General features: G+C 46.8%; 2 pseudogenes; both read right to left on the reverse strand.

The window, feature by feature from the left end:
* Nucleotides 1-807: 807 nt before the first annotated feature.
* Nucleotides 808-4,332, reverse strand: LOC136398205 (sialic acid-binding Ig-like lectin 5; annotated as a pseudogene).
* Nucleotides 4,333-9,576: 5,244 nt separating this feature from the next.
* Nucleotides 9,577-16,737, reverse strand: LOC136398206 (sialic acid-binding Ig-like lectin 14; annotated as a pseudogene).
* Between the last annotated feature and the right edge of the window lie 5,185 nt (nucleotides 16,738-21,922).

Here is a 21,922-nt window from a genome sequence, read left to right on the forward strand (position 1 = left end):
AAGAGGAGCAGGGGGTAGGTGGGCAGGACCAGCACAGAGATAAGCAAGTCCAGTGGGAGAGGCACAGGCAGAAACAAGGGGCCGTCTGTGGGTGGGTTTTACTTGTTTTCTGTTTTCCGTGACTAATTGTGCTTTCACACCTTACACAGTGTTGAGGTCAAAGAAAGACAGCTCTGCCCAGAGCAAGACCTTTCCAGAGACAGCCAAGACCTCTGCCAGGAACAGCCTTTCAGAGGCAAACCAACCCACCCTAAGCCCATGGTCCCCAGCCACCCCGCCTGCCCTAAATCTCCCAGGACCTGGGACCAGACACACAGACACCTCCCCACAGGCCCTGCCGGGGTCCAGCCCCGGGGGGGCGATCCAGGGGTCCCACAGGAGGAGACGGCGTCGGCGAAATCGAGAGTGAGAGAGCCGAATTCTTTTCTTTCTCTATTCTCTGGTTAGCATTTACTGCCAGGCATCTCTGCCAAATGCTAGTATAGCTCCCTTTTTATACACATACACTGAGTTACAATTACATGGTGTTAATCATTGCTTTTGTTTCACTATGTTTACATGTTTTCAGATAACAGTTAATTTATATCTATAAATCACAAACCAGGTAGCAAATCATTCAAAATACAAAATAACTTGAATAGCAATAATAACATCGGTAAAAGCTTTTAAAGTATTAGTACTAATAGTTAACTAACTTTACTGCTGTTGTGAGTTAAGGGGCAGAGAGAGATTAGCAGACGAAATCATTAAGGACTAACAATGGACCACTGCTTGCTCAGGTAAATGGCTTTGAGTTTATGCAGTGTCCTATTTTTTCTCAGAAGATTCTAAAAGGCTTGCCTATAAAGAAATTGACATAACATTAAGAATAGCTTTCACCCAAAGATATACAGAGTGCACTTGCAAGATAGCCTCGTAGCAACATAAGACATTAACTGTTATTACTTCTATGGATTCCCCTACATTTTTCTCATTATCAAAGAATTTTGGAAAGTATATAAATCTCATGAGAACATCTCATTGAGAAAGCCTAGCAATTGCCTTTAGTCAAAAGACAATTCTCTTAGTAAAACATTCTTTTCTTGCTGACTGCGCTCTCATCCTAGGCCACACAATGGGCCATTCTACTATACCTTACTAAGATACTATTGTCTAGTAAAATATTACTTATTTATTATATTTAAACACTAGTTAAGTTCTGACTCTCTTATTCTCAGAGTGTACCACTATCTGCAGATCAAATAAGCAAGAAGAAAGGAATGTTTCTCTACTCTATCACATGAAAAGGCTAGGGAGGAAAAATGTTGAATTAAGTGAAGGCCGAAAGGCGCTCTGTGCACAGCCACTGCCTCCTACCTAGTCACAAGTCACAATCTAGTCTTTCTAACATGATTAAGAAGGAATTCTCCTACAGACTTAACCCTTTACAAGGGATATCATAGCCAGCCTCTTATGTCTATGAGCCCAGTTCAAGGGGCTTACAGGCTTTTCTGTGGAACTCACACCCTCTGTCTCATTTCCAAAGAAATCACTACGAATCTACAGAGAAAGCACGGTACTATTATCCCTGTGCCATAAATAATAGCACACACCCAGAAAAGGGGGGATATAAGGCCAGATTAATTCAAAAAGTCAAAGGGGGAAGTATCGTTGTGTCTCTCCTTTGGGTGACTTCGTCAACCCGCAGCCATTGGTCTTCTCTGCTGTGACTTTGTCAATCAGCAGTTTTTGATCTTCTTCTGCTGTGACCTTGTCAGCCAGCAGTTGTGGGTCTTCTCCTGCTGTGACCTTGTCAGCTAGCAGTTGTTGATCAGCTCCCGACAAGGCCCAAACCCCAGATTTATTCATCCCAGCTGATCCTAAACCCTCATGCTGTCTTCCCTTGTATTTCCCATGGAAACCCCAATAAAGGCTCTCGCTGGGCTCCCCACACCTGTATCTGATTTCTGAGGGTCCCTGCTTCCCTGGGGCCCTGCCTGGTGCGGTAGGCCTGTCTCTCAGAAAATGAAAGTAATACCATCTTCTTTTAATGGTATTGACTCTCCTCCTTGTCATTCAGACACCAGAAATTAAAATTCCAAGGGTATAATTGAGACAGGTGAGTCCAGAGTTTTTAGAAAGAAGGTGACATTGATGTCCCACGACTATCCCTATAGATTCTGTGCCCACATGTCGGACCCATCTTCACAAAAGGAAGAATCAGTCAGAATGTCGGCCTTGTTCTTCGGGAGCCTACACACTTGCACAGCGAACAAGAAATCGGCTCAGAGTCCAGCCATGTTAGCTCGAACCCCAGGCCAGGCAGAGAGCCCAGCCCCACCTGGAACTTGGAGCCAATCACAGAACTTCCCTAGATATAGAGACCTGCTTACCTGGTACAGTAGAGCCAGGTGAGGCCATAGGTGAGGAGGAAGCCAGCCCCCATGAGGGCCCCTCTGATCAAGGTGAGGACCAGGGGCCAGGAGCCCTGCTGCTCCTCAGTCACACAGCTGCAGGGAGGGGGGCTTCCTGGGGAAGAGCAGAGGGGGTGACGTTGTGTCTCCAGGTCTCAGTTCCACCCACAACTCCAACACCTGACTAGTGTGCTCACTCTGCACAGAGAGGCTGAGGAAACATGCTGGGAGCCCAGCAGGTTCTGAGCCCAGCAGGAGAACTCCCCTTCTTCTGCAGTCCCCATGCGGGGCAGCTCCAGGTTCGCGGTGCTGGAGATGGGGGTGGCGTTCAGGACTGGGGACCCCCGGAACCAGCTCAGCTCTGCATGGGGGTTGCTGTCAGCCTCACAGAGCAGCCGCATAGCCTCGCTCTCCAAGATGGAAAGGGAGGGGGTTGTTTGCAGAATTTTGAGGGCTTTGGGGATCGGAATACAGAGAAAGAGAGAGAGATGTGGAACACAGCTGCCGGCACCCACACACTAGAGGTGAGGGAGGGGGGGTGATGGTTTTCATTCTTGCTCTTCCCACATCTGACCCCATACAAACTCGGATTCAGCCCTTTGCTCTGTGGTTGAATCAATGGAACATTTCAGCCCCAGAGGGGTGAGGTTCCTCCTACCTGTGACATTTCTGAAGGAGATGCCTATGGTGAGGTTCCGGGGGGGCATCTGGGACAGAAAGACATGGCCCGCTTCAGAGGGGAGGGGTGGATGGAAGTCACCCTGAAACCAAGGAGGGCGGTGGGAACAGGGAAGGTGGGGTTGCTCTCCACCTGCCCATCCCTGACCTACACTCAGATCCAAGCACCAGTGTTCTCTAGGTCAGCCTCCTCTACACACACACACACACACACATGTACACACAAAAGCCGCACTACCACCAGGGACCCAGCCAACCATCAGACACGCACAGAAGACATTGAGCCAGATGGTTCTCTGTGTGATTACTGTAGAACCTGAGCATTTCACCTGACAGTTGAGGTTGGTGCCATGGTCCTGGGGCCTCAGGGTGAAGGTGAGCACTGAGGAGTGGAGGGTCTGAGTGTTCAGTGAGTCAAGAGCACCTCCCACCCAGGAAAAGGCGAGAGGGCTTCCCCCTTTGCAGGTCCCTGGCAGACTGCACGTCAGCTGTGTGGGGCGGCCAGACTCCAGAGGCTCCGATATATGGATGTTGGGTTTGTCCGTCAGGGCTGAGGAGGAGAGAGGGAGGCGCTTGAACCACTGTGTTTGGAGACCCAGAGTGTGACCCTAAGAGGGGCCCATGACTCAGGTCCAAGCACACCCTAGGTCATGTGCCTCTCTTGACTACCCTGGGCCCAAGGCCAGGATCAGAGAGTGTCCCAGTGTCCTGTTCTTGTTCATAGACCGGGTCCAATTCCCTTGGTCCTATTTGGGCCTCACTTATACCTGTCACCTGCATTTTTAGCATTTTTTGTTTGTAATTATATTTCACATCATTTCATTCTCCACTCAAAAGAAGTAGGTTCCTGAGTCGCTGGTCTTGGGTCTCTGATGCTCTGGGAACAATCGTTGGTCTTGAGGTTGCGAGAAGGAATCGGTTCTGGAACTCTTTCTTCACTGACTTAGCTTCATTGTTTGTGGTCACTAGAATTTCACGGCCTGTGTTATTCCCATGTCGGTATCAGTAAGTGTAGAGTTTGCTAGAGTAATTCCACGAACTCCCTGAGTAGGAGAAGAAGCAGGGCACGTGGACAGACAGGCAGATCATCCTGCACCCTAACTGATTCCTGCACTCAGAGCTCAGAACCTCGCTGCTCCTGCAGGGACCCCAGACGCTCAGCTGCAACCACCACCCCTCCTGCAGATTTCTCTCTCCCCTCCCTGGGCCCACTCACCCCCCCTCCACAGCAGAGGCAGCAACAGGGGCACCAAGGCTGCATCTGACAGGACAGAACGGGTTTAGTTCTCTGTGTCAGGGACAGAAATGCTGAGCTGTGAGGAGGGGTCGAGGACGCCCTAACAGGAACCCCGGGGTGACAGGGCTGCAGTCAGGTCTGGAAGGGGAACTTGGGCTCCACAGGCGGGTGATGGGAGGGTGCAGTGGGAACTAGAAATCATCCTTCTCCCCTCCCTGCCTGACCCTGCAGGTGGCTGTACAGAAGCCCCAGCGGTTGAGAGGATCATCAAGATGTGAATCTGAAATGGCTCACTTTACTGATGATGTTTAAGTCAAGAGGGAGGTCACTCAGAAGTCATCAGACTCAGAGCTGGTTCTGGTGAAACAGGGGGACCCACCGTCCAGCTGACACAACTTAAAGTTCTAAAAAACATTATTTTTAAAAAAGATTTTATTAATTGGTTTCACAGAGGGGTGTGGGGATGAGAAGTAGTTGCTTCAGTCTGGCTGTTCATTGGTTACTTCTCATATGTGCCTTGATCAGCAAGCCCAGGATTCTAACCGGTGACCTTAGTACTCCAGGCTGGAGCTCTATGCACTGTGCCTTCAACAGCAGGCAAGGTAAATGGTAATTTTTAAAGCTCTTTAGGCCACAGAAATGCTGGCAAGAAAGAAAGGAATTTAGACCCAACTCCAGTGGAGGGTGCAGCCCGGGGGGAAAGATGAGTGTTAAAGCCCTTTGCTCTGGGCTTTTCGTGGACATGGGATGCACAGTGTTGGTCCTTCTGCGTCAGACAGTGTGTGGGAGAGCAACGTGCACAGGTCTCCTCTAAATGGGGTGTGTGAAGGGTCATCTTGCCCCATTGGGCGGGGACATCAAAAGCTAGACCTCAGCACCTCAGCACAGCAGCACAGTTGCCACCGTCAAGCTCAGGAAACCCCATTTTCAGGACCCGCACGTGCTCAGTCCCTTTGCAAAGCTCCTGCAAGGGCTACAGTGACATGTGGGAATCACCTGCAATCCTGCTGATCTTTTATGAAAGAAGGAAACTTGAGAAATGTTTTCCCAAATTTGACAAAGGTGTGAAATAGTTCAGACCTCCCAGTAACAAGTTGTGTGAATGAAAGAAAGTTCCCAAAACTATACAGGAGAAAAAGAAATGTCAATCAACCGTGAAGTAGGAAATATTGAGTGTTCTTCTAGTCTTTATATTATATCATTATTATATTATAGTAACAATAGTTATTAATAGAATATTAACAAGTATTACTGTATGACAGAATTATTCTCCCATAAAGAGGCCATCAGAGAGCATCAGTCAGCACTGTGGACCATGTGCTGGGCAGGTGTCAGACTTGTGTGCCACACGGCCAGTAACATAGTCTGTCATTTCTCTGAATGGTCTTATATTGAGATTCTCAGCAGTCCAGCTTTTGTGCCTTGATGTACCACATTTTGTATGTTTTTGAATCAGTGCTCTCAGCACTTATATAAACATCAGTTTCTAGAAAACCTTCGTCTGCCCCTGCAGCAGGGAGCAGGTGAACAAGAGGTCTCCAGAGCCACCAGCCCCCACCCCGGACTCCTCACGTACTGCAGAGAAGACTGTCTTGTGCAAGCAAAGGGCTAAAGACAGCAGGACTCCCATGGTTGTGTCCCCACAGTGCACATCGCTGAGCAGTCTAGCAAATCTCAAATTGGTACGATAGAAAAGACAAGAAATAATAAGGCTTAGCAAGAATGTTCAGAAAAGGGAACCCTCTTGCTCTGTGGCTGGGAATGTGATGTCGGGAAACCACTATATAAATCTGTGTGGCCATTCCTCAAAAATTAAAAATAGAGCCTCCTGAGATCCAGTAATTCCACTTCTGGGAATTTACTTGGAGAAAATGAAAACAGTAACTTGAAGGGACATGTGTACCCCTATGTTCACAGCAGGGTTGTTTAAACTAGCCAAGATGTGGGAGCAACCTGCCTGTCAATGAGCGAATGGATGGAGAAAACATGGTGTATGTATACAATAGAATATTATTGTGCCATAAAAAAGAACAACATGGCCCATCTATATTGTCTTGTAAAGTGGTTACAGCTTTTGGAATTATATTTAGGTCTTTAATACATTTTGAGTTAATTTTTGGATAGAAGAAAATGACTTTGTGATGGAAACCTAGAATTGCCAAAAAGAAACAGAAGTGTGAGTATAATTTTTCAAAATATTTATTATTTTAATACTGTATGTTCTCATTTACATGTGACTCTAAAAAAGCTGAACTCACAGAAATCGTAGACTGGTGGGTGCCAGGGGCTGGAGGTGAGGAATGAGGAGATGGTGCTCAGGGGCACAAACCTTCAGCTCCAAGATGAATAATTCCTGAAGGTGTCACATACAGCATCATGACTGCACTGAACAGTGTTGTATTATGTACTTGAGAGAGGCTAAGGGAGTGTGTCTTTAATGTTATAACCATAACAACAGTAATGATGTGAGGGGATGAAAGTATTAGCTAACCTTATTGTGCTGATCATTTCACTATAAATATGCATATCAAATATGCACATTGTGCACCTTAAATTTACATGCCTTATATCTCAATAATATCTCAATACATCTGGAAAGAAAATCATTGTTTGCATGCAAGTAAGTATAATATTCTATAAACTATATCACATATATATATATATATATATATATATCAGATATATGTTCATCACTGCACTATTCACAGTGGCCAAGATGTGGATACAACCAAAGTGTCCTTCAATAGATGATTGGATAAAGAAGATGTGTTACATATATACAATGGCATACTACTCAGTCATAAGAAATGATGACATATTGCTTGTACAACAACGTGGATGGACCTTAAGAACATTATACTGAAAAAATCAGAAAAAACTAAGAACTATGTGATTTCACACTTTGGTGTGATATAACACTAAGACTCATGGACATAAATGAAGGTGAGTTGTTACAGGGGAGGGCGTTGTGAGCGGGGGGGTCAGAGGGACAAGTGTAAGGTAGTGGAGAGTGACTTGACTTTCGGTGGTGGGTACACAGCATAATCAAGAGTTTAGATGCTACAGGGATGTTCACCTGAAACCTGTGTACTCTTATTGATCAATGTCACCCGTTAAATATAATTTTCTAAATAAAACTAACTTAATAAATAAAGTTACTAAATTGTAAAATAAAAAAAGATAAATGACAAAAATGAGAGGATAGATGGATGTGTTTTAAGTGTTGAAATTGTTTTTATTATTTAAGAATAGATAAAAAATATCAAAGGAAGAAGAATGACAATATATTAAGAATGTATATTTTAAATAACTAGACAAGTACTAAATAAAAGCTCGCATAAACAAAAATAGAGAAGAATGGATAAATAAAAGACATTGAATTTATTTTAAATGAAAAATAAAGAAGTTTAAGTATAAAAAAAGAAAGAAAGAAACAGGACAAAATGAGAACAAATAAGATTAAGTCACATCCAATTATATCAGTAATTACATTATCTGTATAAAGAAAAGCAATCCAAACAGCAGACAGATGGCCAGACTGGATTTTCAAAAAAGAACATAGCAGCATTAGTCACAATTGTCAAAAGCTGAAAACGAGCCAAATGTCCTTCAGGAGCAAAAGGTTATAGAAACATGGTGCTGAGGTTGGCTGAAAAGTGTAACTAACAGGAAACAGCACAAGGGGGCGTCTGGGAGGATGGAATGATTCTGTATTCTAACCTCAGAGCTGGTGATGACACAACGCTATATGCTTGTTAAATTCACGGGAATATACAACAAAAAAATAAATTGTCCTACGTGATTATTTAAAATAAAATGAATCAATAGAAATATCTGATAAGCTCTATAAGATACAGGAATATGGAAAGATGTCATAATTGGCACAACGAGGGCACCACGTGAGTTACCTGACCGCCCCTCCCCCCCAGCCATCATCGTGTCCTTGGTGCTCCGGGTCCTCCCGAGGAAGGCACAGGTGGAGGTGCGTTTCCCCTCACCTGCCTTGGTCTGGACACACGTCCACCTGAGCTGCCCACCCACCTCTCCTCTGTGCAGCCTCAGCTCCGCCCCTCCTTTCTTCCTGGGAGCCGGACCTGGTCATCACGGGCAGGTCAGAAGGGTCGGCACGTGGAGTTTGGTGGTGGAAGCACAGTGTGCACATATATAAACATTCATCTGGTTCAACTCTCGTTTTTACGTATTTTGCTTAACTTGTATTAGACATCAAAACACACACAAAAACAAAACAAAACAATAACAAGAAATGAACAAAAAACCCTTAGGTGAAACAGCTTCAATAGAAAAGAACAGATGCTTCAGATGTCAGATGACATAATTTGCTTCAAGAACACTCCCCCAGACACAAAATAGTAACATCTATTTTTATGTTGTATTACTTAGTAAAATGTTTATTCATACTTAAATGTTGCAATGTCTACACTGACAGGGCAGTTTAGGGGACCAGAAACTCAGGTGCCAAACAGGAAAGTTCTGGAAAACGATAAGAAAAGACCCTGAGTTCAGCACCTCCATTGGCCTGAGGATGGAGAGGGAGGAGCACAAGAATGGGGGTGGGCGGGACCAGCACACACACAGGACAAGTCCAGTGGGAGAGACACAGGCAGAAACAAGGGGAAGTCAGTGGGAGGGTATTACTGATTTTCTGTTTTCTGTATCTTATGATGCTTTCACACCATAATCAGCTTTGAGGCCAAGGAAAGACTGCTCTACCCAGAGCGAGCCAGTTCTCAGAGACAGCCAAGACCTCTGCCAGGAACAGCCTTTCAGATGCAAACCAACCCACTCTGTTCCCATGGTCCCCAGCCACCCCGTCTGCCCTAAATCTCCCAGGACCTGGGACCAGACACACAGAGACCTCCTCACAGGCCCGAACCCCAGATTTATTCATCCCAGCTGATCCTCAATGCTCACCGTGCCTTCCCTTGTATTTCCCATGGAAACCCCAGTAAAGGCTCTGGTTATGCTCCCCACACCTGCGTCTGATTTCTGAGGGGCCCCGGCTTCCCTGAGGCCGTTCCTGGTGCGGTAGATACTCCTTTCAGGAAATGAAAGTAATACAATCTTCTTTCAATGACATTGACTCTCCTTCTTGTCATTCCAACATTTTCACAAATTAAAATCCCAATGGTACAATTGAGATAGGTGAGTCTATAGTTTCCAGGAAGAAGGTAACATTGATGTCGCACAACTGTCACTCTAGCATTCCTGTTCACACATCAGGCCTGTCTTTACAAAAAAAAGAATCAGTCAGGATGTCGGCCTTGTTCTCTGGGGACCTCCACACCTGCAGAAACAGTAGGGATCTCAGCTCGCAGACTGACCATGTTAGCACTAACCCCAGGCAGGGCAGGACCACTCAGCCTCACCTGGAAGTAAGATCCAATCAGAAACTTCTCTGTAGAGACAGGCAGACCTGCTCACCTGGTGCAGTAGGGCCAGGTGAGGCCACAGGGGAGGAGGAAGCTGGCCCCCATGAGGGCCCCTCTGATCAGGGTGAGGACAGGGGCCAGGAGCCCTGCTGCTCCTCAGTCACACAGCTGCAGGGAGGGGGGCTTCCTGGGGAAGAGCAGAGGGGGGTAACTTTGTGTCCCCAGGTCTCAGGCCCACCAACAACCCCAACAGCTGACCAGGGAACTCACTCTGCACAGAGAGGCTGAGGAAACATGCTGGGAGCCCAGCGGGTGCTGAGCCTGGCAGGAGAACTCCCCTTCTTCCGCAGTCCCCATGCCGGGCAGCTCCAGGGTTGTGGTGCTGGAGATGGGTGTGGGGTTCAGGACTGGGGACCCCCGGAACCAGCTTAGCTCTGCAGGGTGGTCACTGTCAGCCTCACAGAACAGCCTCACAGCCTCACCCTCCAGGATGGGCAGGGAGCAGGTGTTTTGCAGAATTCTGAAGGCTTTAGGGAGAGAAATGAAGAGAGAGAGAGAGGGGGGGGGGGGAGAGGTGTGGAACCCAGATGCAGGCACCCTCCCACAAGAGGAGAGGGAGGGAGGGTGATGATTTTCATCCTTGCCCTTCCCACATCTGATCTCATTCAAACTTCGGTTTCCCCCTTTGCTTCATGGCTGACCAGGGGCTGGTCCCAGCCCCAGAGGGGTGAGGTTCTTTCCTACCTGTGACATTTCTGATGGAGATGTGTATGGAGAAGGTCCATGGAGCAACTGGGAGAGAAAGTCATGGCCCTGGCTCAGATGGGAGCAGTGAATGGAAGTCACCCGGAACCCAAGGAGGGCTGGTAGGAATACATGCCCGAGTGTTCTCAGCTTAGTTGATCCTCCTCTACACACACACACACACACACACACACACACACACACACACACACACACACTCACACATGCACGGGCACCTGCACTACCCCCAAGGACCCAGTAATCCCTCCGACACTCACAGGAGACATTGAGCTGAATGCTTCCCTGCCTGGTCACCTGAGAACCTTGGCGTTTCACACGGCACGTGACATTGGTGCCATGGTCCTGGGGTCTCAGGGTGAAGGTGAGCACTGAAGAATGGAGGGTCTGAGGGTTCAGCGAGTCAAGACCTTCCCCAAACCAGGAGAAGGTGAGAGGGCTTCCCCCTCACAGGACCCCGGCAGGCTGCAGGTCAGCTGTGTGGGGTGGCCTGACTCCAGAGGCTCCAGAATCCGGATTTGGGTTTCCACTGTCAGGGCTGGAGAGAAGAAAGAAAGTCGCTTGGGTTCCTTGAGGTGAGAAGTCAGAGTGTGACCCTGAGAGGGACCCGAGCCTCAGGGCCCCAGCTCACTCCAGGTCTTGTTTCATCAGAAAACCCTTGGCCCGCATGACCTGTGGTGGCGCAGTGGGATCAAGCGTCGACCTGGAACGCTGAGGTCGCCAGTGCAAAACTCTGGGCTTGCCTGGTCAAGGCATATATGGAAGTTGATGCTTCCTGCTCCTCCCTCCCCCTTCTCTCTCTCTCTCTCTCTCTCTCTCTCTCTCTCTCTCTCTCTCTCCCCCTTCTCTAAATATTAATAAAATTTTAAAAATTAAAAAAATAAATAAAGAAAACCCTGGGTCCAGGACCTGTACAGGAAATGTCCCAATGCCCTGTTCTCATTCTAACTCTGGGTCCCATGTCTCAGGGTCCTCTCCTGGGCCTCTCCAGTACCTGTCACCTGCAAACTCAGCTTCTTATCTTGGTAACTATTTCACATTATTTCCTTTCCACTTGGAAGAAGTAGGTTCCTGTGTCGCTGATCCTGGCGTCTCTGATGCTCAGGGAACAGTTGTTGTTCCTGGGGTCCGCGAGGAGGAATCGGCCCTGGGTCTCTCTCATCACTGATTTATTTGGGTTATCTGTGGCCACAAGATTATAGTTATGTGACCAGTCCAGACACTGGTTACCAGTGGGTGTAGAGTTTGTCAGAGGATGACCACAAACTGCACGGGTGGGAGAAGGAGCAGAGCACGTGGACGCACAGACCCTCCTGCACCCTCACCAATTCCTGCATTCAGAGCTCATAACCTGGATGCTCCTGCAGGGACCCTGTGGGGACACAGAGACTCAGCCTCAGCTTCTGCCCCTCCTCCACCTGCCCACTTCCCCTCCCTGGGCCCACTCACCCCCCACAGCAGGGGCAGCAGCAGGGGCACCATGTCTGCATCTGACAGGGCAGAGTGGGTCCAGGTCCCTGTGTCAGGGAGGGAAATGCTGAGCTGTGGGGAGGGGTCAAGAATGCCCCAACAGGAACCCTGGGGTGACAGGGCTGCAGTCAGGTCTGGAAGGGGAACTTGGGCTCCACAGGCGGGTGATGGGAGGGTGCAGTGGGAACTAGAAATCATCCTTCTCCCCTCCCCACCCGACCCTGCAGGTGGATGTACGGAGGCCCCAGAGGTTGAGAGGATCATCAAGATGTGAATCTGAAACTGCTCCCCTTACTGATGATGTTTAAGTAAAGAGGGAGGTCACCCAGGGGGCCATCAGACTCAGAGCTGGTCCTGGTGACACAGGGGCACCCACCATCCAGCTGACACAACTTAAAGTTCTGGAAAACATTATTATTTTTAAAGATTTTATTAATTGATTTCACAGAGGGGAGTGGGGATGAGAAGTAGTTGCTTCAGTCTAGCTGTTCATTAGTTACTTCTCATATGTGTCTTGACCAGCAGGCCCAGAATTCTAACCGGTGACCTCAGTGCTCCAGGTTGGAACTCTATGCACTGTGCCTTCAACAGCAGGCAAGGCAAACAGTAATTTTTAAAGCTCTTTAGACCATAGAAATGCTGGTAAGAAAGAAAAAAGTTTAGACCCAACTCCAGTGGAGGGTGGAGCCCGGGGGGAAGATGAGTTTAAAGCCCTTTGCTCTGGGGGTTTTGGAGGACCTGGATACACAAGTGTTGGTCCTCCCGGATCTGAGGGTGTGTGGGAGAGCAACGGGGCACAGGCCCCTCTAAATGGGGTGTGTGAAGGGTGATCTTGCCCCATTGGGTGTGGACCTCAAAAGCTGAAACTTAGCACAGCAGTGAACTTGCTGCTTTGAAGCTCCAGAAACTCCATCTTCAGGATCCTTATGTGCTCAGTGTCTTTGCAAAGTCTCACCAAAGGATAGAAACTTTTATTTATTTATTTATTTATTTATTTATTTATTTATTTATTGTAGAGGCAGAGACAGTCAGAGAGAAGGACAGATGGGGACAGATAGACAGGAAGGGAGAGAAATGAGAAATATCAATTCTTTGTTGTGGCTCCTTAGTTGTTCATTGATTGATTTCTCATATGTGCCTTGACTGGGGGCTACAGCAGACCGAGTGATTCTTTGCTTGAGTCAGTGACCTTGAGCTCAAGCTGGTGAGCCTTGCTCAAAGCAGATAAGCTTGCGCTCAAGCTGGCAACCTCGGAGTCTTGAACCTGGGTCCTCCACATCCCAGTCCAATGCTCTATCCACTGCACCACCACCTGGTCAGGCAGAAACTTTTATTTTATTTTATTTTATTTTATTTTTTAATGAGTGAAGTGAAGGCAGAGAGACAGACTCCTGCAGGCACCCCAACGGGGATCCACTTGGCAAGCCCACTAGGGGGTGATGCTCTGCCCATCTCTGGCCATTGCTCCATTGCTCAGCAACCAAACCATTTTTTTAATGCCTGATGCAGAGACCCCAGAACCATCCTGGGCACCTGAGGCCAACATACTCAAACCAATCAAGCTATGGCTGTGAGAGGGGAAGAGAGACAAAGTATAGAGAAGGGGGAGGGATGAGTGGAGAACCTGATAGTCGCTTCTCCTGTGTGCCCTGACCGGAAGCACACTGGGACATCCACACGCTGGGTCGATGCTCTACCCCTGAGGCAACCAGTCAGGGATGAAAGAAATTTGACAAAGTTTTCACAAATTTGACAAAGATGTGAACAAGCTCAGACATCACAGTAACAAGTTATGTGACTGAAAGAAAGTTTCTGAAACGATACAGTAGAAAAAGGAATGTCAACCAACCATACTGGAGGAAATACTAAATTCTTTTCCTGTTCCTATATTATATAAATATATTATTATAATGATTAATAATATTTATTAATATAATATTAACATTTATCACTATTTGACAGAGTTAATTTCCTTATAGAGTCAATCAGCAAGTATCCACCCAAACTGTGGGGACCCTGTGTCAGTCAGGTGAGCCAGACAGATGTGCCATACAGCTAGAAAGTAGCCTATAGTCTTTCTGAATTGTCTGACATTTTGGTTTTCAGAATTTCAGCTTTTGACACTATGAGACATGTTTTGTATTTCACAGAAAGTTTATATGTGTCACACTTTGTATATATTATGAAGCAGTGATCTCAACATTTATTTAAATATCAGGCACAACAAAACCGTGTCTGTCCCTGCCGCCGTGAGGAGAGGAACAAGAGATACCCAGCTCTACCCATTACCCAGCCCGGACTCCTCACATGTTGCAAAGAAGATTGTGTTGTGCGCGCAAAAGACTAAAGAAAGCAAGGTTCTAGCCCTGGATGGTTGGCCCAGTGGTACAGCATCAGCCTGCGTGTGGAAGTCCTGGGTTTGATTCCAAATCAGGGCACACAGGAGAAGCAGCCATCTTCTTCTCCACCCCTCCCCCTTCTCCTTCTCTCTCTCCCCCTCTCTCCTTCCCTCTCCTGCAGCTATGGCTCACTTTAGCAAGTTGGCCCCAAGCACTGAGGATGGCATGAAAGCCTCATCTCAGGTGCTAAAATAGCTCAGTTGTCACGCAACAGAACAATGGCCCCAGATGAGCAGAGCATCACCCGGTAGGTGATCCTTGCCAAGTGGATCCAGTCAGGGCACATGCAAGAGTCTGTCTTTCTGCCTCCGGCTTCTCACTTAATAATAATAAAAAAAGCAGCATTTCTATAGTTGTGCCCCCACAACCTACATTACTGAGCAGTGTAGCAAATCTCAAGCAGGGATGATAAAAAGGATAAGAAATAATTAATGTTAGCAAGAATGTTCAGAAACAGGAACCCTCTTACACTGCTGGTGGGAGTGTAAACCGGGGCAGCACCTATGCAAATCAGTGGGACAGTTCCTCAAATTTAAAAATAGAGCTGCCATGTGATCCAGCAATTCCACTACTGGGTATTTATTTGAAGAAAAAGAAAACAGTATCTTGAAAACACACATGCACCCCCATGTTCACTGCTGTGCTGTTTACAATAAGCCAGATGTGGAGACAATACTAGTGTCCGTTGGTAAATGAATGGAAGAAGAAAATGTGGTGTATGTACAATGGAATATTATTCTGCCATAGAAACTAAGAAATCCTGCTATTTGCAAGAACATGATTGGACCATGAGAGCATTATGCTACATGAGGTAAATGAGACACAGAAAGACAAATACCATATGATCTTACTTGTATCTGTAATCTGTTAAAAAAAAATTGAACTCATAGATACAGAGAACATATTGGTGGTTGTCAGAGGCAGAGGGAGGTGATGGGAAAATGGGTGAGGGTGGTCCAAGGCAGAAGTTTCCAGTTATAAAATAATTAAATTATGATGACATAAAAAATAAATTATGAAGACATAATATCTAGCATGGTGACTACAGTTAATAATAATAGGATTAATACTATTAACAATAACACTATAACTATAATACTGCATGTTATATTTGAAAATATTTAAGAGTTTATATAGTTAAGAGATAAAATTGTTAAAAGTTCTCATCACAAGAGAAGAAACTCTATGTGTAACTCTATGACGTTATAGATGTTGTTAGACATATTGTGGTGAGCACATTGCTATGTATGCATACACTGAATCATCAAGTTGGACACTTGAAACTAGCACCATGTTATATGTCAGTTATGTCTCAATCATAGATCTGTAAACTCAGCCCGGTACTAGGATTAGATCAGAGTGCTCCCAGACTTCCAGGGAGTGTTCCCTTCCTGCTCCATTTGTGTTCCAACATCAGCAGAACAAATTCCTTACATTAAATCCTTGCTGCTGAAATACATAGTAGGGCTTCTGTGCTCTGATAGACCCTTGCCTGATTATATCTCAAGAAATAAAACAGTGAGCACTGGCTGATTTTAAACACCTTCATGGTAAACTCACAGCCAACTATGAATAAAGAGGAATTTCCCTAATGAGACGGGGAGTCTTCAGCAAACATCATACTTAATGCAGTAGCATTGCGTTCTAGTCTAGTAAGATAATAGTAAATAAAAGCTATGAAAACTGAAGAGAAAACAAAATGTCTTTCTTCATAAATGATTGTTTATATTTTAAAAATTCATGAGTATATACAGATATATTTTGGGGAAAATAAGAGTTAGCAAGGTTGCTAGAGACAATATCAAGTTACAAAAATCAAATGCATTTCTGTATCACAGTAAAACACCAAAAATAGGATTTAATTGACAATAAAAGATGCCATTGACAGTAGCATCAAAAATTATGATATGCCTGAAATACATTCAGGGATGTACATATCAAAAATATAATATGTACTTCCTCCATAAAGGAAATTACAAATTTGTCTGAAAGGACATTCAAGATGTAAGTGAATATAAAATATGCATATTAATGGATATAAAAACAATGTCGTGTAAAATTCTAGCCCCATTCTACCAGGTGACCCTTGAGAAAGATACTGCTATTGTAAAATTTGTACTAAAGCATGATTTTCCAAATCAAGGCAATGCAATCATGGGGAAGAACAATGTATAGGCATGCTCACAGGCGAACCAGGTGAAGGGGTTTCATGCAGGGACTTTGGCATCAACATGTTCAAGGGAATAGACACTAAAAGGGGAATATCACTGTCAAACTGAGAGGCATACAAAAAGAAGCAGGCAGGATGGCGTGACCAGTAGCAGACTTACCCTCCTGCTGTGAACACCTGTCAAACCAGACAGAACATGGGAGACAGTTCGTGCTGCCTTGTTCCACATGGAGCCCATCTTCCTAGTAGCTAATCCTGATGACAACACCAACATCAAACCCCCACCAGCCACTGCAGAGGGTGGCCACAGAGAGCAACAGCTTCCCTAGAACATTCGGGGAGTTTCCCCTTCAGACGCCCATGTTGGTGGCTGCCATCCTGGCTTTTCACACTGGCAGCTGCTCTGTTGTGCCCACACACACCTGTGCTTCAGGTGAGCTGCTTCGTGATGCGCCCTCTTCCCTCCTGTCCCCTCCAGAGCATCACTTCCTGGCTCCTGTCAAGTCGTGTAAGGTCAGGGTTTCCCAATAAATCCCCTTTTCACAGAGTCCTCTCCATGGCTGTTCCCTGACCACACTGTCTGATGCAGCTGGGACAACTTACACAGACACTTCAGACTCTGGGTGGTGTTCTCCTCCCCCAGACATATTCCCTGTTGCCGGCGGCAGGTGGGTCACTGCGGTCCAACCAGGGATTGAGGGAATTCAAAACCCAGCTTTCTGCTTTTTCCATTTTCACTGTGCAAATTCTCATTTCATTGATTTTGAACATTTAAATTTTTTTATCCAGCTTTTCTAGATTTTTCTTTTCCTTTACTTATTTATTTTTTTCTGAAGTGAGAAGCAGGGAGGCAGATAGACACTCCCACATGCGCGTGACTAGGATCCACCCCATATGGCTACTAGGGGGCGATGCTCTGCCTATCTGGGCAATTGCTCCATTGCAACTGAAGCCATTCTAGCACCTGAGGTGAAGGCCATGGAGCCATCCTCAGCGCCCAGGCTAACTTTGCTTCACTGGAGCCTTGGCTGCCGTAGGGGAAGAGAGTCAGAGAGAAAGGAGAGGGGGAAGGGCAGAGAAGCAGATGGACGCTTCTCCTGTGTGCCCTTGCTAGAAATCAAGTCAGAGACATCCACACACCAGATCAATGCTAAACCGTTGAGCCAACCAGCCAGGTCTTAGATTATTCTTTTCCAAGAGGAAGGTTTGAAAGAACATGGCAAGCCACTGCCACAATCATGTCACTGAACTAGAGAATTTGCTGAAAGTCCCTCCATGTCCTGAGTGACTTTCCCCTAAAGCCCTAGGAGGCCACCCACTGAGGGGCTTCCCCAGAGGTCTTGTTTCTCCCCAGACCACCTAGCCTGTCCCCAACTCATGGGACACAGCACAGGACTGTTAGCTCTATGAGGGCACCAGCTCTGGGTACAGTCTCTGTGCCTTCCTTGCCCTGGGCTCCACACACCCCACACCCATGTCCTCATCTAGAACCCACTCCAGGGAGGACCTGCTGAATTCACACAGAGTGAGGGTGTCCTTGTATCCACATCTGGGCACCTCTCAAGCATGGGGAGCAATTGCAGGTCTGAGGGGGGGCCTCAGAGGAGGTGGCTTTTTCTGGCCCTTTTGTCACTCATGTTAGACACTGTTATGTACAGTCACTGGAGCATCCAGGGGTGGGGGCATGGCTTTCCCAGCACCTGTAGCATGAACCAGATATGAGTTCACCTGGGGATGCTGGGATGGAGAAGGTGTAAGAATGCACAGTCCTTTTGGCATTATAAGATGTGTGTTGGACCGAGGGTGACTGAGGGTGAAATCTTGCTAGTAAAGGTTGGATGTTCTAGTCCCTACCAGGCCCTGGCATGGGTTCGCTTGTGTCCATACCCAATCTCAGGGTCTCCAAAATATGGATAGCAGGTATGTGAGTCAGCACCAGGAAGGAGAGGGATAGACAAGAGCTCAGGAAAATATACCAGAAGGGACTTTAATGCCAACCCAATCCTCTCCCTGAGGCTCCGACACCACCTGTCACATTCAGAGATCATGTATTCTATTTGGAAAAGTATCGCCCAAACACTCTTTTTCTCCCAAAGGAACAATGACATGTTCTTCCCAACCTGGCACCTCTGTTTCTCAGGGAACAGTCATAGGTGGGGGTTCCCAAAGACGTGGAGTCAGCCCAGTGTCATTGGTCATCTCCTGCAGGTTTGACCTTGTCTGTGTGGGCACAGGAGGGTGATAGTGCATGTGGTCCCCTTCCTTAAATAAGCAGATGTAGACTGCTCTGGAATAAAATCATACATTTCAGGATGAGAGGTCAGAGCATAGGGACACACAGGTACTTAGTCCTACGCTGCGTCCTCAATGCTCATAACTGCAGTTTCTACCCTGCGTGCTTCTCTAAGTTGTACCTCAATGGAAACCAAGAAACACGTCCCATAGCCACCTTCCCCCTACACTGTCAGAGCAGGGGTGGTGGCAACAGCTTGGGCTTGGAGGGGACAAGTCATAAACGACTAACACCACCAGACCTGTCCCTTCTCTCGTAGGATCAGGCACAGCTACAGGAGCAGTAGACATCAAGGGCTCTTTCTGGATTGGGCTTTCCCCAAACCTCCCCTCTGTCAGGAGCTTCCATGTCCCCAGTGACAACCAGGAAAGTGAAAGCTGAGCTGTCCTTACCCCAGGTCTGCTAATAACCTGTCAGGGTGACCGCTTTTCCTGCTGCTCCCCACTCATGTCATCTGTCTCAGGTGTTCATCCCCACCTCCCTCAAAGAATGCACAGAGCCTGGTCTCTCTCTTTTCTCACAGAATTCTCAGAACATCCTTCTGGGAGCAGCAGGATCAGGCACCAAATCCTAACTGAATCTGAATCCTGTCTCTGTTCTGCCCACAGCCCAGGCCTGGTCACACAGGAAGCCTCAAGAAGGGATGATTGAACTCATACTCATCACGAGGGGCCTCTTATGGTCAAAGGCCAGAACTGAGAGTTGTGATCCTGACTCCAGCCACAGACGTGACTGTGTTTGTGGGTTTCTGGTGTCTCCTTGAGTTTAGAGAGCCACTGGACTTGTAGGTGGCTCTCAGCCCATTCTCAGGGTTCCCATGAGACCTGCGCTCACACCTTTAGCAGCACTGCTAATTTCTAATCAGCCCCTTCATCCTCACAAGCGCTCTCCTCTTTATGGTATCTATAGAATCTTTCTCTCTTTACCTCACCTTCATTTCCTCCTGACCTTATCTGGCTTGCTCTGCCCTTTAGGACATCTCTCTCCATGCTGTGGTCCACTGAGGCCACAGCCTTTCCCCATTCCAAATACTCACCCTTCATGTGGAATGAATGAAAACTTACAATATATTCATGTGACCTATCAGCTGCAAGCACAGTACTTCACCCAGACTTCTGATACATCATTTCTTCATTTGAGCTGAATCAAGACTTGGCATGCTGCCAGGCACGGAAAAGGCTCAAGGATCATGCCTTCTGTTGTCCAGAGTTTGTGACGGTCCAGGGAAGGGATTAAAAGCAAGAGCAAAATATCAACCCGCTCTTCTGAAGAGAGGAAGTGAGGGGAGGAAGGGCAGCCGTCCGACATAGAAGGTGTTATGGAGGAGTGAGGGTAGACTCAGCCCTTAAGAACTAGGGACCCAATGGCCTCTGAGAAATGCATTGTGTCCAATTCCCTAGGACTAGGAGCAGTTCGGGGATGGGGGACTAAAGAGCAGTGTGGTTGCATCTCTGTCCTGAGGGACATAATGTCACCAGCCTCATTCCACAGCCTCACATCCGCATCAGACTGGTCGATCAAGGCTCTGCCTCTAGGGGGCGCGCCACTCACTCTGCCAGACATGGGGTGCGCCTTGTAAAAAGTTTAGCGCTGTCCGTGGTCCTGGAGCACACCTGGGCTCAACTCAGCCAAAGATTCCAATTCACAAACCCAAGGTCCTCAGACTTAGGCGGGCACAGCACCTTATTGGGAGGGGCTTTGAAAGACTGGTTTTCTCTTGGGAAGGAGTCAGAAGACGTGAGAGTGGGCTGGGCTCATCTCCATGCTTTTCCTCTCACCCCTCTGGTGGCCTTATTCTTTCAAACTTGTAGTGCCGGCAATGTGCTCATTGTTACTGAAAGGGTGGATTCCATTTAGCATTTGCCACTGAAATGTCCCTAAAAGAGGAAGTCCTGCAATGAATTGCTCCATGTCTTAGCTATCTACCAGGCTAGTCAGATCACTAATAAGAATTAAAATCAGTGTGACTACAGAGAGGGCAGTTGGGGGAAGGCGGTTGGGGAAGCTAAGGAGAAGCAGGAGGCTGAGCAGGAAGCCAGGCATGAGGAGGAACAACATGCTGACATTGATAATGACAAGAAGAAATATTGGTCATACGTGTTAACAGCCCGCAGGCTAGAAACTGTGTTAGCTGTACAAAGGTTTCAGGTGCACATCTCTACAGCACTGAACTGCTGATCGTGTTGTGTATCCAACACCTAAAGTCAAATCAATCTCCATCACCGCATACTTGTTCCACTTTACTTCCATCCCCCACCCCCTCTACCACCACTCGTCCCCCTGGTAACCACCTCACTTCCATCTATGTCCATGGGTCTCAGTTTTATATCCCACTGATGTGTGAAATCACGTACTCCTTAGCTTTCTCTGATTTACTGAATTCACTCAGTATAATGCCCTCGAAGTCCATTCATATGGTTGTAAATGGCAATATGTCATCATTTTTTATTGCTGAGAGTATCACACTGTATATATAGATCACATCATTTTTATCCAGTCCTCTATCAATGAGACTTTGGTTGTTTCCATGTCTTGGCCATTGTGAATCATGCTGCAATGAACATGGGAGTGCATGCACCTTTACATAGCAATGTTTTCTCATATATGCCTTGACCCCGAGGAGATGGTGTTACAGCAGAGCCAATGACTCCTTGCTCAAGTAAAAAATAAAAACCACAATAAAAAACAAAAAAATAAAAAATAAAACTTCCACAATAAAAAGTATAAGAATTTAAGAAAATAAAATTCAAAAGAGAGAAAGAGAAAAAGAAGAATAGATTTTGGGTTTGAGGAGATGTTGTTTTCTTCCTGTAGGTAATGATGTATTAAAAGTTTTAGCTCAGTGTCCCTGGCTGGTTGCCTCAGTGAGAGAGCATCAGCCCAGCCTGTGGATGTTGATTAAGAGCCAGAGCACACAGGAAAAGAGCCCACCTGCATCTCCACCCCTACCCCTCTTGCTAATTTCGCACCAACTCTCTCTTCTTCTCCCCTCCTACAGCCATGTCTCGATTGGAGCGAGTTGGCCGCATGTGCTGAGGATAGCTCCATGGCCTCCGCCTCAGATGCTAAAAAGAAAAAAAAATGGCTCTGGTTCCAATGGAGCATGGATGGGCAGAGTATCACCTTCTGG

This window comes from Saccopteryx leptura, chromosome 3 (genome assembly GCF_036850995.1).
Source record: "Saccopteryx leptura isolate mSacLep1 chromosome 3, mSacLep1_pri_phased_curated, whole genome shotgun sequence".
NCBI lineage: Eukaryota > Metazoa > Chordata > Mammalia > Chiroptera > Emballonuridae > Saccopteryx > Saccopteryx leptura.